We start from the raw sequence: 12015 nt of genomic DNA, 5'->3' as shown, positions 1-12015 counted from the left end.
AGGGCCCTCAACCGTGTCCGGCCCATCTCCCGTGCATTCGCCCTCACACCTTCTTCTCCCTCCCAGAAACATTAGGGTCCCCCTTGTCCTCACTTATCACCCCACCTACCTCCGCATTCAAAGGATCATCCTCCGCCATTTCTGCCAACTCCAGCATGATGCCACCACCAAACACATCTTCCCTTCAACCCCCCGGCAGCATTCCGCAAGGATCGTTCCCTCCGTGACACTCTGGTCCACTCCTGCATCACCCCCTACACCTCAACCCCCTCCCACGGCACCTTCCCATGCAACCACACAAGGTGTAACACCTGCCCCTTTACTTCCCCTCTCCTCACCATCCAAGGGCCCAAACACGCCTTTCAAGTGAAGCAACATTTCACTTGCACTTCCCTCACCTTAGTCTACTGCATTCGTTGCTCCCAATGTGGTTTCCTCTACATTGGAGAGACCAAACGCAGACAGGGTGACCGCTTTGCAGAACACCTTCGGTCTGTCCGCAAGCATTACCCAGACCTCCCTGTCACTTGCCATTTCAACACTCCACCCTACTCTCTTGCCCACATGTCCGTCCTTGGCTTGCTGCATTGTTCCAGTGAAGCTCAACGCAAATTGAAGGAACAGCACCTCATCTTCCGACTAGGTACTTTACAGCCTTCCGGACTGAATATTGACTTCAACAATGTTAGATCATGAACTCTCTCCTCCATCCCACCTCCTTTCAGATTTTCCCCCTTCCTTTTTATTTTTTCCAATAATTTATATAGATTTTTCTTTTCCCACCTACTTCTATTATTTTTAAGCGTATTTCCATCCATTGTTTTATCTCTACCTTTTAGCCTATTTCAGTCCCTTCCCCCCATCCCTCACCCACTAGGGCTATCTGTACCTTGCTCGTCCTGCTTTCTACCCTTAAGTAGCACATTCCTTTAGATAATATCACCACCTTCAACACCTCTTTGTCCTTTTGACTGTGACATCTTTTGGTTATCTCCACCTATCAATGGTCCTCTATCCAGCTCTTCTTGCTCCACCACCCCCCCTCTTTAACCAGCTTATATTTCACCTCTCTTCTATTTTTACTTAGTTCTGTTGAAGGGTCATTCGGACTTGAAACGTTAACTGTGCTCCTCTCCATGGATGCTGCCAGACCTGCTGAGTTTTTCCAGGTATTTTTGTATTTTTGGTTTTGTTTTGGATTTCCACAGTTTTTTGCTTTTTTCTTAGTGTTTAATTTACTGCCACCCCTCTTCAAGAAATGCCTACCTTGAAGAAGTTTTGTGCTTCTCTCCGTTAGGATTTTCATATCTCTCTTTTGCCTTGTTCACCTTCATTGCTTTCCATTTCCCTCCTGGTGTTTGACAAGGTGTTTACTAAAACCTGCTTTCACAGCCATATTTCCTTCCTCAGTGACTGTCTCCGTCTCCGACTTACCCCACGTGGATTTCAACTGACGTTCCAACCCTCATGTTTTGAACCCACCCAGGATTACAGGTATCTCCGGGATATAAAACGTTTCTCGGACTGCTGTTCTCATCGCATTCTGAGATCCACACTCAGTGCCATGCGCCGCCATATGAACACACTCGACCTCTCCCTCCAGCAGCACCAACGTACCCTTTTTCAAAGCTGCGTGTGCCCCCAGTTTCATTTTATTATTTGTCTCATCCGACGCCTCAACAAGAAACTTTTTCTCTTTCTCTCAAGTGCTAAGGAACACAAGCTCCAACAATTCATCGACACCAACACCCATCTAGGATCCTCCACTCCTGCCTGGTCCTCCATCCCCACCCCATCTTCCAATCCCAGCCCCGGCCGTGTATTCACTATACCCCCTGACCTTCCCCTCTCCGACATTGAATGTTCAGTGCTCAGCAAAAGACTTAGTTTCATTCCCCTACGCCCACATCTCAATGAATTTCGGGCTCAACATGATGCTGAACTCTTCTTCTGCCATCTTCGTCTCCATGCTCACTTCTTTGGGCAGGAGTCCTCTCCCCGTTGAATGGATCATTTTACCCTCCTCCAATATTCTCCCTCCACCTGGACCCCTCCCTCTGGATTCTTACCTTCTCTTGACCTTTTCATTGAGAGCTGTAGGCGTGACGTTAGTCGTCTCAATTTCTCTGCTCCTCTCACCCACTCTAACCTGTCTCTCTCTCTGAACTTGCTGCACTCCGTTCTCTCAGGTCCAACCCTGACATTGTCATCCAACCCGCTGACAAGGGTGGTGCTGTTTTTGTCTACTACACTGACCTCTACCTCGCAGAGGCTAAGTGTTAACTCGCAGACATTCCCTTCTCCTCTCCCTGGACCATGACTCCACCACTGAACATCGAGCCATTGTTTCCAGGACTGTTACTGACCTCATCTCCACTGGAGATCTTCCTTCCACAGCTTCCAACCTGATAGTCTACCAACCTCAGACGGCCTGCTTCTACCTCCTACCCAAAATCCACCATCAGGACTGTCCCGGCAGACCGATCGTGTCAACCTGTTCCTGCCCCACGGAACTCATTTCTTGCTATCTTGACTCTATTCTCCCTCTCCTTGTCCAGTCCCTTCTGACCCACATCCGTGATTCCTCTGACACCTTACATCATATCAACAATTTCCAGTTCCCTGGCCCCAACGGCCTCCTCTTCACCATGGACGTCCAATCCCCCTACACCTCCATCCCCCACCGGGATGTTCTGATGGCTCTCCTCTTCTTCCTCAAACAGAGGCCCGAACAATCCCCATCCACCACTACTTTCCTCCGTCTGGCTGAACTTGTTCTCACACTGAACAATTTCTCCTTAAACTCATCTCACTTCCTCCAAATAAAAGGTGTGGCTATGGGTACCTGCATGGGCCCCAGCTATGCCTGTTTCTTTATGGGGTATGTGGAACATTCCTTGTTCCAGTCCTACTCCGGGCCCCTCCCATAACTCTTTCTCCGGTACATCGATAATTACTTCGGTGCTGCTTCATACTCTTGTCTGGACCTGGAAAAATTTATTAATTTTGCTTCCAATTTCCACCCCTCCATAATTTTTACATGGTCCATCTCTGCCACTTCCCTTCCCTTCCTTGACTTCTCTGTCTCAATTTCTGGTGATAGACGGTCCACCAATATCCATTACAAGCCTACTGATTCCCACAGTTATCTCGACTGCAGCTCCTCACACCCCGCTTTCTGTAAGGACTCCATCCCATTCTCTAAGTTCCTTCACCTCCGTCACATCTGTTCTGATGATGTCACTTTCAAAAACAGTTCCTCTAACATGTCTTCCTTCTTCCTTAACCGAGGTTTTCCACCCATGGTGGTTGACAGGGCCCTCAACCGTGTCCAGCCCATCTCCCGCGCATCTGCCCTCACACCTTCTTCTCCCTCCCAGAAACATGATAGGGTCCCCCTTATCCTCACTTATCACCCCACCAGCCTCCGCATTCAACGGATTATCCTCAGTCATTTCCACAAACTCCAGCATGATGCCACCATCAAGTACATCTTCCCATCAGCCCCCCACCCCCCCTCCCCCCAGCGGCATTCTGCAGGGATTGTTCCCTCTGGGACACCCTGGTCCACTCCTGCATCACCCCCTACACCTCAACCCCCTCCCACGGCACCTTCCCATGCAACCATAGAAAGTGTAACACCTGTCCCTTTACTTCCCCTCTCCTCACCGTCCAAGGGCCCAAACACGCCTTTCAAGTGAAGCAGCATTTCACTTGAACTTCCCTCAATTTAGTCTACTGCATTCGTTGCTCCCAATGTGGTTTCCTCTACATTGGAGAGACCACATGCAGACTGGGTGACCGCTTTGCAGGACACCTTCAGACCATCCGCAAGCATTACCCAGACCTCCCTGTCACTTGCCATTTCAACACTCCACCCTGCTCGCATGTCCACAAGTCCATTCTTGGCTTGCTGCATTGTTCCAGTGAAGCTCAACGCAAATTGGAGGAACAGCACCTCATCTTCCGACTAGGTACTTTACAGCCTTCCGGACTGAATATTGAGTTCAACAATTTTAGATCATGAACTCTCTCCTCCATCCCCACCTCCTTTCCGATTTTCCCCCTTCCTTTTTGATTTTTCCAATAATTTATATAGATTTTTCTTTTCCCACCCACTTCCATTATTTTTAAGCGTATTTCCATCCATTGTTTTATCTCTACCTTTTAGCCTATTTCAGTCTCTTCCCCCCACCCCACCCCCTCTAAGGCTATCTGTACCTTGCTCGTCCTGCTTTCTACCTTTAATTAGCACATTCCTTTAGATAATATCACCACCTTCAACACCTCTTTTTCCTTATGTCTGTGACATCCTTTGGTTATCTCCACCTATCACTGGCCCTCTATCCAGCTCTTCTTGTCCCACCTCCACCACCACCATCACCACCACCCCCCCCCAACCTTAAACCAGCTTATATTTCACCTCTCTTCTATTTTTACTTAGTTCTGTTGAAGGGTCATTCGGGCTCGAAACATTAACTGTGCTCCTTTCTGTGGATGCTGCCAGACCTGCTGAGTTTTTCCAGATATTTTTGTTTTTGTTTTGTTGAAGGAAATAAACCTGGAGGCTACATGGTTAGAGTGGTGGAATGGAACTGACTGGATTTCTCTGCAGAGACTGACTTAAAATCAACGAGGGAAATAGTGCAATGACTCTCTGACTCAATATCCATTTTAACCCATGGCTATGTGAACCTAATGAGAGAAATTTCTAGATAAAAACAAAAAACTGCGGATGCTGGAAATCCAAAACAAGAACAGAATTACCTGGAAAAACTCAGCAGGTCTGGCAGCATCAGCGGAGAAGATAAAAGTTGATGTTTTGTGTCCTCATGACCCTTCGACAGAACTGAAGTTCTGTTGAAGGGTCATGAGGACTCAAAACGTCAACTCTTTTCTTCTCCGCTGATGCTGCCAGACCTGCTGAGTTTTTCCAGGTAATTCTGTGAGAGAAATTTCTATTTTTACTATGGTGACCACCATTTACCAAATGTATCCAAAGGATTTGGCACCTTTGACAATGCAGCATTTCCTCAGCAATGCATCTTCTCAGCATTTGTTATGGGGCTTAACAAAATTCTGACAGAGTGCTACTAACTACACTAAAGTGGAAATTAAAACAAATTACCAGAAGAAACAGTTTTCACTAGCCCCTTTTTCTTAAAGTTAATCATTGTTAATGAATGAAATATAATAGAAACAAAGGGGGTTGGTGGTGCCAAATTGGTACTGGCACTGGGCTAGTACCCCAGAGGCCCAGACTAGTGGCCTGGAGGCATGGGATCAAATCCCACCATAGCAGCTGGTGAAATGTAACTTCAATTAATTAATCTGGAATTACCTCCAGTAATGATAACCATAAAACCATTGCAGGTTATGATAAAAAAAACCCATTTGGTTCACTCATACTTTTTAGCGAAGGAAATCTGCTGTTCTTAGCTGGTCTGGCCTAAATGTGATTCCAGATTCACAACAATGTGGTTGACTTTTATGGCCTAGCAAACCATTCAGTTGTATCAAACCTCAACGAAGTCAAAAAAATAATGAAATCTAGGAATTGGAAATGACAACAGCACAGCCATCTGTAGTCATCTAGTTATACTCAATGAAGTAATTTACAGTGTCCCAGACACCACCATCAACATCCCAAGGTACGCCCTGTCCAACTGACAGGCCAGACTCAGCTTGGTTGGCAGCACAGTCATAGACAGTCAGGAGGGAGTTGCCTGGGAGTCCTCAACATTGACTCTGAACCTCATGAAGTCTCACGGCATCAAGTCAAACATGGGCAAGGAAACGACCTGCTGAATACCACCTACTTAGCAGATGAATCAGTAATCCTCTATGTTGAATACCAATTGGGAGAATCACTGAGGATGGCAAGGGCACAAAATATACTTTGGGTTAGGGACTTCAATGTCTGTCACCAAGAGTGGCTCGGTAGCACCATTACTAACTGAGCTCACCTTGTATTGAGGGACATAGCTGCTAGATTGGATCTGCACCAGGTAGTTAGGGAACCAACAAGAGGGAGAAACCTACGTTGACCTTGTCCTCACAAATTTACCTGTTGCAGTCTCATCTTCAATTGAGGATACCATCCATTGTGTTGTGTGGCACTACCACCGTGCTAAATTAGAAGAAATCTAGCAACTCAAATTGTGGATCCATGAGGTGCTGTGGGCCATCAGCAGCACCAGAATTGTAGTCAGCCACAATCTGTAACCTCATGGCCTGGCATTTCCTCCACGCTACCATTACCACCAAGCCAGAGGATCAACCTTGGTTCAATGAAGAGTGCAGGAGGGTATGTCAAGTGTAGCACCAGTCGTACATAAAAATGAGGTGTCAATCCAATAAAGTTACTACACAGGGCGACTTGTGTGCCAAACACCAGAAGCAACAAGTGATAGATAAAAATAAGCAAACCCACAACTGACGGATCAGATCAAAGCCTGCAGTTCTGCCACATCCAGTCGGTGGCGGACTATTAAACAACTGACAGGAGGAGGAGGCTCTACAAATATCCCCATCCTCAAAGGTGGGGGAGCCTTGCACATCAGTGCAAAAGAGAAGGCTGAAGCAGTTGCAACCATTTTCAGCCAGATGTGCCAAGTGGACGATCTATCTTGATCTCCTCCTGAGGTGCCCAGAATCACAGAAAGCAGCCAATTCGATTCACTCCACATGTTATCAAGAAACAACTGAAGGCATTGGTTACTGCAAAGGCTATGGGCCATGACAACATTCCAGCAGTAGTTCTGAAGACTTGTGCCACAGAACTAGCCACGCTCTTAGTCAAGTTGTTCCAGTACAGCTACAACACTGGCATCTACCCAGCTATGTGGAAAATTGTTCATGTGCACAAAACCCAGGACAAATCCAACATGCCCAATTACTGCCCTATCAGTTTACTCTTGATCATCAGCAAAGTGATGGAAGGTATTGTTGATAGTACTATTGAGTGGCAATTATGCAACAGTAACCTGCTCACTGTCATTCAGTTGGAGTCCTGCCAGGGCCACCCAGCCCCTAATCTCATTTTAGCCTTGGCATAAACATGAACAAAAGAGCTGAACTCGAGAGGTGAGGTAAGAGTGATACTCCTTGATATCAAACCAGCATTTGACTAAGTATGACAACAAGGAACCCTAACAAAATTGAAGTCAACTGGTATCAGGCAGAAAGCTCTAAACTGGTTGGCGTCATATCTAGCACAAATGGGGATGATTGTAGTGTTGGAGGTTGGAGGTCAATCATCTCAATCCCAGGATAGCACTGCAGGAGTTTCTCAGGGCAGTGTCCTCGGCCCAACCATGTTCAGTAGTTTCATCAATGACCTTCTCTTCATCATAAAGTCAGAAGTGAGGATGTTCGCTGATGATTGCACAATGTTCAGCACCATTCGTGGCTCCTCAGATACTGAAGCAGTCTGTGTATGCAGCAAGACCTCAACATTCAGAATTGGGCTGATAAGTGGCAAGTAACATTTGTGCTAGCAGGCCCCGCCCCCAGCTCACCGATGGAAAAAATCTGCCCTATATCTCTATTTATGAAGCCCAAGACTCCATATTCTCTGCTAACTGCTTGCTCAATATGTCCTGCCAATGTCAACGATCAATGCCAGATAATGACCATTTTCAACAAGAGAGAATCCATCCATTTCCCCTTGACAGTCAATGGCATTACCATCACTGAATCCCCCACTATCAACGTCCAAGGGGTTACCATTGACCAGGAACTGAATTGGAATAGTGTGGCTACAACAGCAGGTCAAAGGCTGGGAATTTTGTGCTGAGTAACTCACTTCCTGACTTCTCAAAGCCAGCCCACCAATACAAAGCACCATTCAGGAGTGTGGTAGAATACTCCCCACTTGCCTGGATAAGTGCTGCTCATTTTGGATTTAGGATAATAATGAAACTGCATTCTTCAGGAAAATAGTAAATTGGTACACTTCACCTTCTGTTATTGAAAGATCAAGGTGAAGAATGCTCGGACTGCAGAGCACAAGCAAGGCTTTAGAATATAAAAAAAGTTGATGAGTTAAATCAGGAAAGGAGTGATTGGGTGAAACCTAAACGCTTGAAGGTCAGGTGAAGCTGGGAAGAATGAAAAGGAGTAGCTTCAAAGCCCTGGGAAAGATTGAGTAATAGTGCAATGTAGTTTGATTTCAATTAAATGGGATATCAGAAAAGAACAGGTAGAACATTGTACTTTCAGCTTTGAAAGAATGAGAGAGGAAAGTTCCATTGATAAAGCAGAGGACAAGGAGGATCAAATGGAGGCCAGAGGTGACAGAGAGATGCTTTGTCAGAGAAATATTTTCTTGTGTCCTGAGGTGTTACTGGGAAGTTAGAGTAGTTCTTAATGGCAACATTCAAGACTTTGGTGGACTTAAAATTTAGAAGGCTGAATATTACTGCAAACAATCTTAATGCAGACATTTCTATTACATTCTAATGCTATTTTAACAGATGTTGAAGTTTCTAAGTGTTAGCCTGTTTAAATACACAGATTAAACTAGCAAAGGAAGACAGTATTAAGTGTATTACATTCCTGTGTAGGAACAGTAATTTTCAGGCTATAGATCATTAAGAGCTTTTGATGGAAAATGAAGTGCTTGAAATGAAAGGGATTCTTGGCAGCAGCTTTAGCAACAATGGTAATGTGAGAGTTCCATCTGAGATCAGGGAAGATAGGGAGGTCAACAATGTTGATTGATAAAAAGGGGCTACAATAAGAGGCATCTGATGGGAGCTTTTGGTTAGACATGTGAGAGAGAGGAAAGAACTGTGTATATGAAGAGTAAAAAAATAGATTTTCATTGTCCCAGGGACAGTGGTTGAAACACAGTAGTGATCAAGCCATCACACGGCAATGTTTCTGAAAGTTGAGAGCACTAAGCGCATGTAATCTCAAGGAGACAACATTTGTGTTAGAGTAAAATAATCAATTACTTATTCATACTAAAAACTTGAATACAGATCTTTCACTGTTTAGTGTATTTAGAGCAATTGAATGTGCCTCATAAATCAATTGAAAATAAGGCTCCCAGTCAAAATACTCAATATATGTGTATTGATTGTTCTTTTTATTACATATTTTAAAGCATGCATTGAAGTTCAGCTACAGGAGCAGCCAGTTTGAGCCTCCAATTCTGTTAGCAAAATAATTTGCCAGATTCAGGTCAGGTTCACTACCCAAAAAAGCCAAGCATCACTGTTTTGCATGCAATCCATATGGGGTTAAAACAACTTCTAATTGAGCTGATAGTTAACTGAAACACTTCAATTTTCCGCTTTTTCCATTTCATCAAACTATCCCAGCAACATTCAATCAGCTTCTTCCCACATTAGAAATATTGTATTATGGTGAATACTGTTTTATTATGAAAAGGATTTCAGTCTAATAGGAATGCTTAAAAAGTAGACAACAAGCTCATCAGAGAAAACAAAAATGGAACATCTGTAATAATCATATCTTTGACATTTGTGCAGCGTTGGGGAAATATTCAATAAGGCCTGGTAGCAGGCCTGGGGATTGCAATGCACAATTATTCTGTTCCTGGTGGAAGTGATACAGGCAGCACGTAAACTTTAGCTTATGCTGGCTGCCCATCTCCATGGTTATGGCATGCAGTGCTGCTGAGTGGCTGCATGCTCAGCAGGGTGCCTAGGCTCCTGTTAGGTTAACACAAATTAAGGGTAGCTTGCATCTCTTAAAGGGGAGGTACATTCTGGCTACAGCAAGAGCTGTAATAGCTAAAAGAGTTCCTGAATAGGAAGAAACTGGAACAATGGAGCAGCAAAGCAGAGAGAGGACACTTAAGTTCTCTGATGCAATGCTATCAGTCTTAGTGCAAGAGGTTGAAAGGAGCAGAGAGATCATTTTTCTGCTGAGATCATGGGGGGGTGGGGGTGCAGGAAACCCCTCCAGATATAAATTGCAAAGCCAGTGGGACTAGGTGGCTAATGCCAGGAGTCTGGCCCTGATGGCCCGGACATAATGCTGGCAAAGTTCCAGGGCATCCTATGTGTGATCATGGTTAGTGAGTGCATCTTCAAATGTCATCTCCTACTAACCAAACCATGAACCTGGCCCACTGCTCAATGCACCACACCCAAATCATTCAACTATCAACTATCTCTAGCAATCAGGACACATGCCGAATATTCCTATGCTCCACCTTGCCCTCACATGCTTATCACTAGTGTAAATCTCACACTCACATCTCGCACTTTTCACATACTTCCAGTTATTTAGCTATGATAATCACAGTGCAACACACTCACTGACTCTTTTGTCTCTTTTGCTGGACAAGGTGACACATGAAAGGAAGCAGCAGCAAAGAATGATGGGAAGCATGACTGCATGCCCTCAGCTGCTTGAAGGAGAAGGCTCTTAGTATTATTGGCACAACCGCTATTGAAGCCATGGCAACCAGCATCACTGAAGCATTCAAAATAGCATTTTGTTCCTCCTGCCTTTTGCACCTTCTCTAATCTCACTTCACCCTCATCCCGCAATCTGGTATGATGTACAAGCTGCAGATAGTGTAACAATGCACCTCATGTTTTCCTTCCTTTTCTCACCCCAACCCTCCTCTTGTGCATTTATGCTTTAGGACACGCAGCAAATGCTGCCTGGATACCAGAGGTGCTGAGGATGAAGACCAAAGGGAAGATCAGTTCTCTGAGGAAGAGGTACTGTCACTTGACTTCACACTCGCCACCTGCTCAGATGTTGGTCTTGCACAAAGAGGGTACTTTAGATGCAAGATCTACAACTGGTGAGTCAGTGGGCACTAGAGGGCTGCAGCCAGACCAAGGGAAAATAACAATGTGTGTGCCAGCTTATGAGAGGACAAACAAGCCTGGGACCTACCCCAAATTCTCAGTTACACCCCTGGACAGGATACAAGAAAATGTTTGACTGACAAGGGGTTCCTCTCTCACCTCTGGTTTTCATTGGATGACTTAGAAGGGGAGTTTGATGGAACAGCATATAGGAAGAGGCTGATTGGGATGCACACAGAGATGCTCGGTGTAGTGGCAAGACTTGTAGAGAGCCTGTGAGGAGGCTCACTCTAAATTGGCATAGGGCTTTCTGCAAAGCTTGGCGCCCATCCTTTCCACTATGGAAGTGGTGATCAACAGCATAACAGCACTTGCAGACTCAGCCATGATGCTGTATCTGATGGCTGATGTCTCAACTTCCATTGCAGCATAGACAAAATCCATCCAACCCCTGAGTTTACAGTGGAGCCACAGACTGATTTCATGAGATCTCTACTTGTTGCCATGCAAACCCAGCTTGTTGCCACGCAGGCTCAGACTGCTAACATTATTGCCGCAGACACCAGTGCTCAATAGGTCTTGCAGTACCCTCTCCTGGTGTACAGGGCCTTTGTAAGCTCCCAGATGTAGCGATGGTTGATGAACTGTGACATTTTGGCAATGTTGCCAGCTCCAACCTTAAAGGATCAGCTAGCAGAAAAATTGAGGGCCACTGGCAGCATTGTACTCACCCTGCTCTGAGACTACAAGTCTGGTTTGAGGAAGAGATGTTCATCAGTGGCCACTGTATGGTGAAAAGTAGTCCCCTCAGACCCCACTGCTGCTGCTGCTGAGCTCCAGTCAGGAGAGCCTTGGTGTGGATGGCTTTCAGATGCATGTCCTCCTCCTCCTTCCTCAGCAAATAGCCTTTCTTCATTCCTGCATCTGCTCCATTTCCCTGTGCTGCTGCAGCACAGCAACTGTTACTATGGTTGCCATGTCTGCGAACAGGTGGTGAACTCAGAGACCTTTCAAAACCAAACTACTCCTTCCAAAAATCTAGCACCACTTCCTTTAACAGAAAGAGCTTTGGTTAACTCCCCCAACAACATAGGATTTCCACTAACTCTGTAGCAGCAAAAGCACCTTCACCTTTAAGTAACATTGGTGGGGTATGAGGGCAGAGGAGGTTTTTTTTGTTATTATGATATATGCACCAATCACTCATAAGAGATTG

At 45.4% G+C, this 12015-nt stretch overlaps 1 pseudogene; it reads right to left on the bottom strand.

Moving 5' to 3' along the window:
• Positions 1-12015, bottom strand: part of LOC121282458 — a 323736-nt pseudogene that overhangs the window by 23625 nt on the left and 288096 nt on the right.

The sequence above is a fragment of the Carcharodon carcharias genome, chromosome 9, assembly GCF_017639515.1.
Source record: "Carcharodon carcharias isolate sCarCar2 chromosome 9, sCarCar2.pri, whole genome shotgun sequence".
NCBI lineage: Eukaryota > Metazoa > Chordata > Chondrichthyes > Lamniformes > Lamnidae > Carcharodon > Carcharodon carcharias.
The sequence above is the reverse complement of the archived record's forward strand: the minus strand, read 5'-3'. Positions and strand labels throughout refer to the sequence as shown.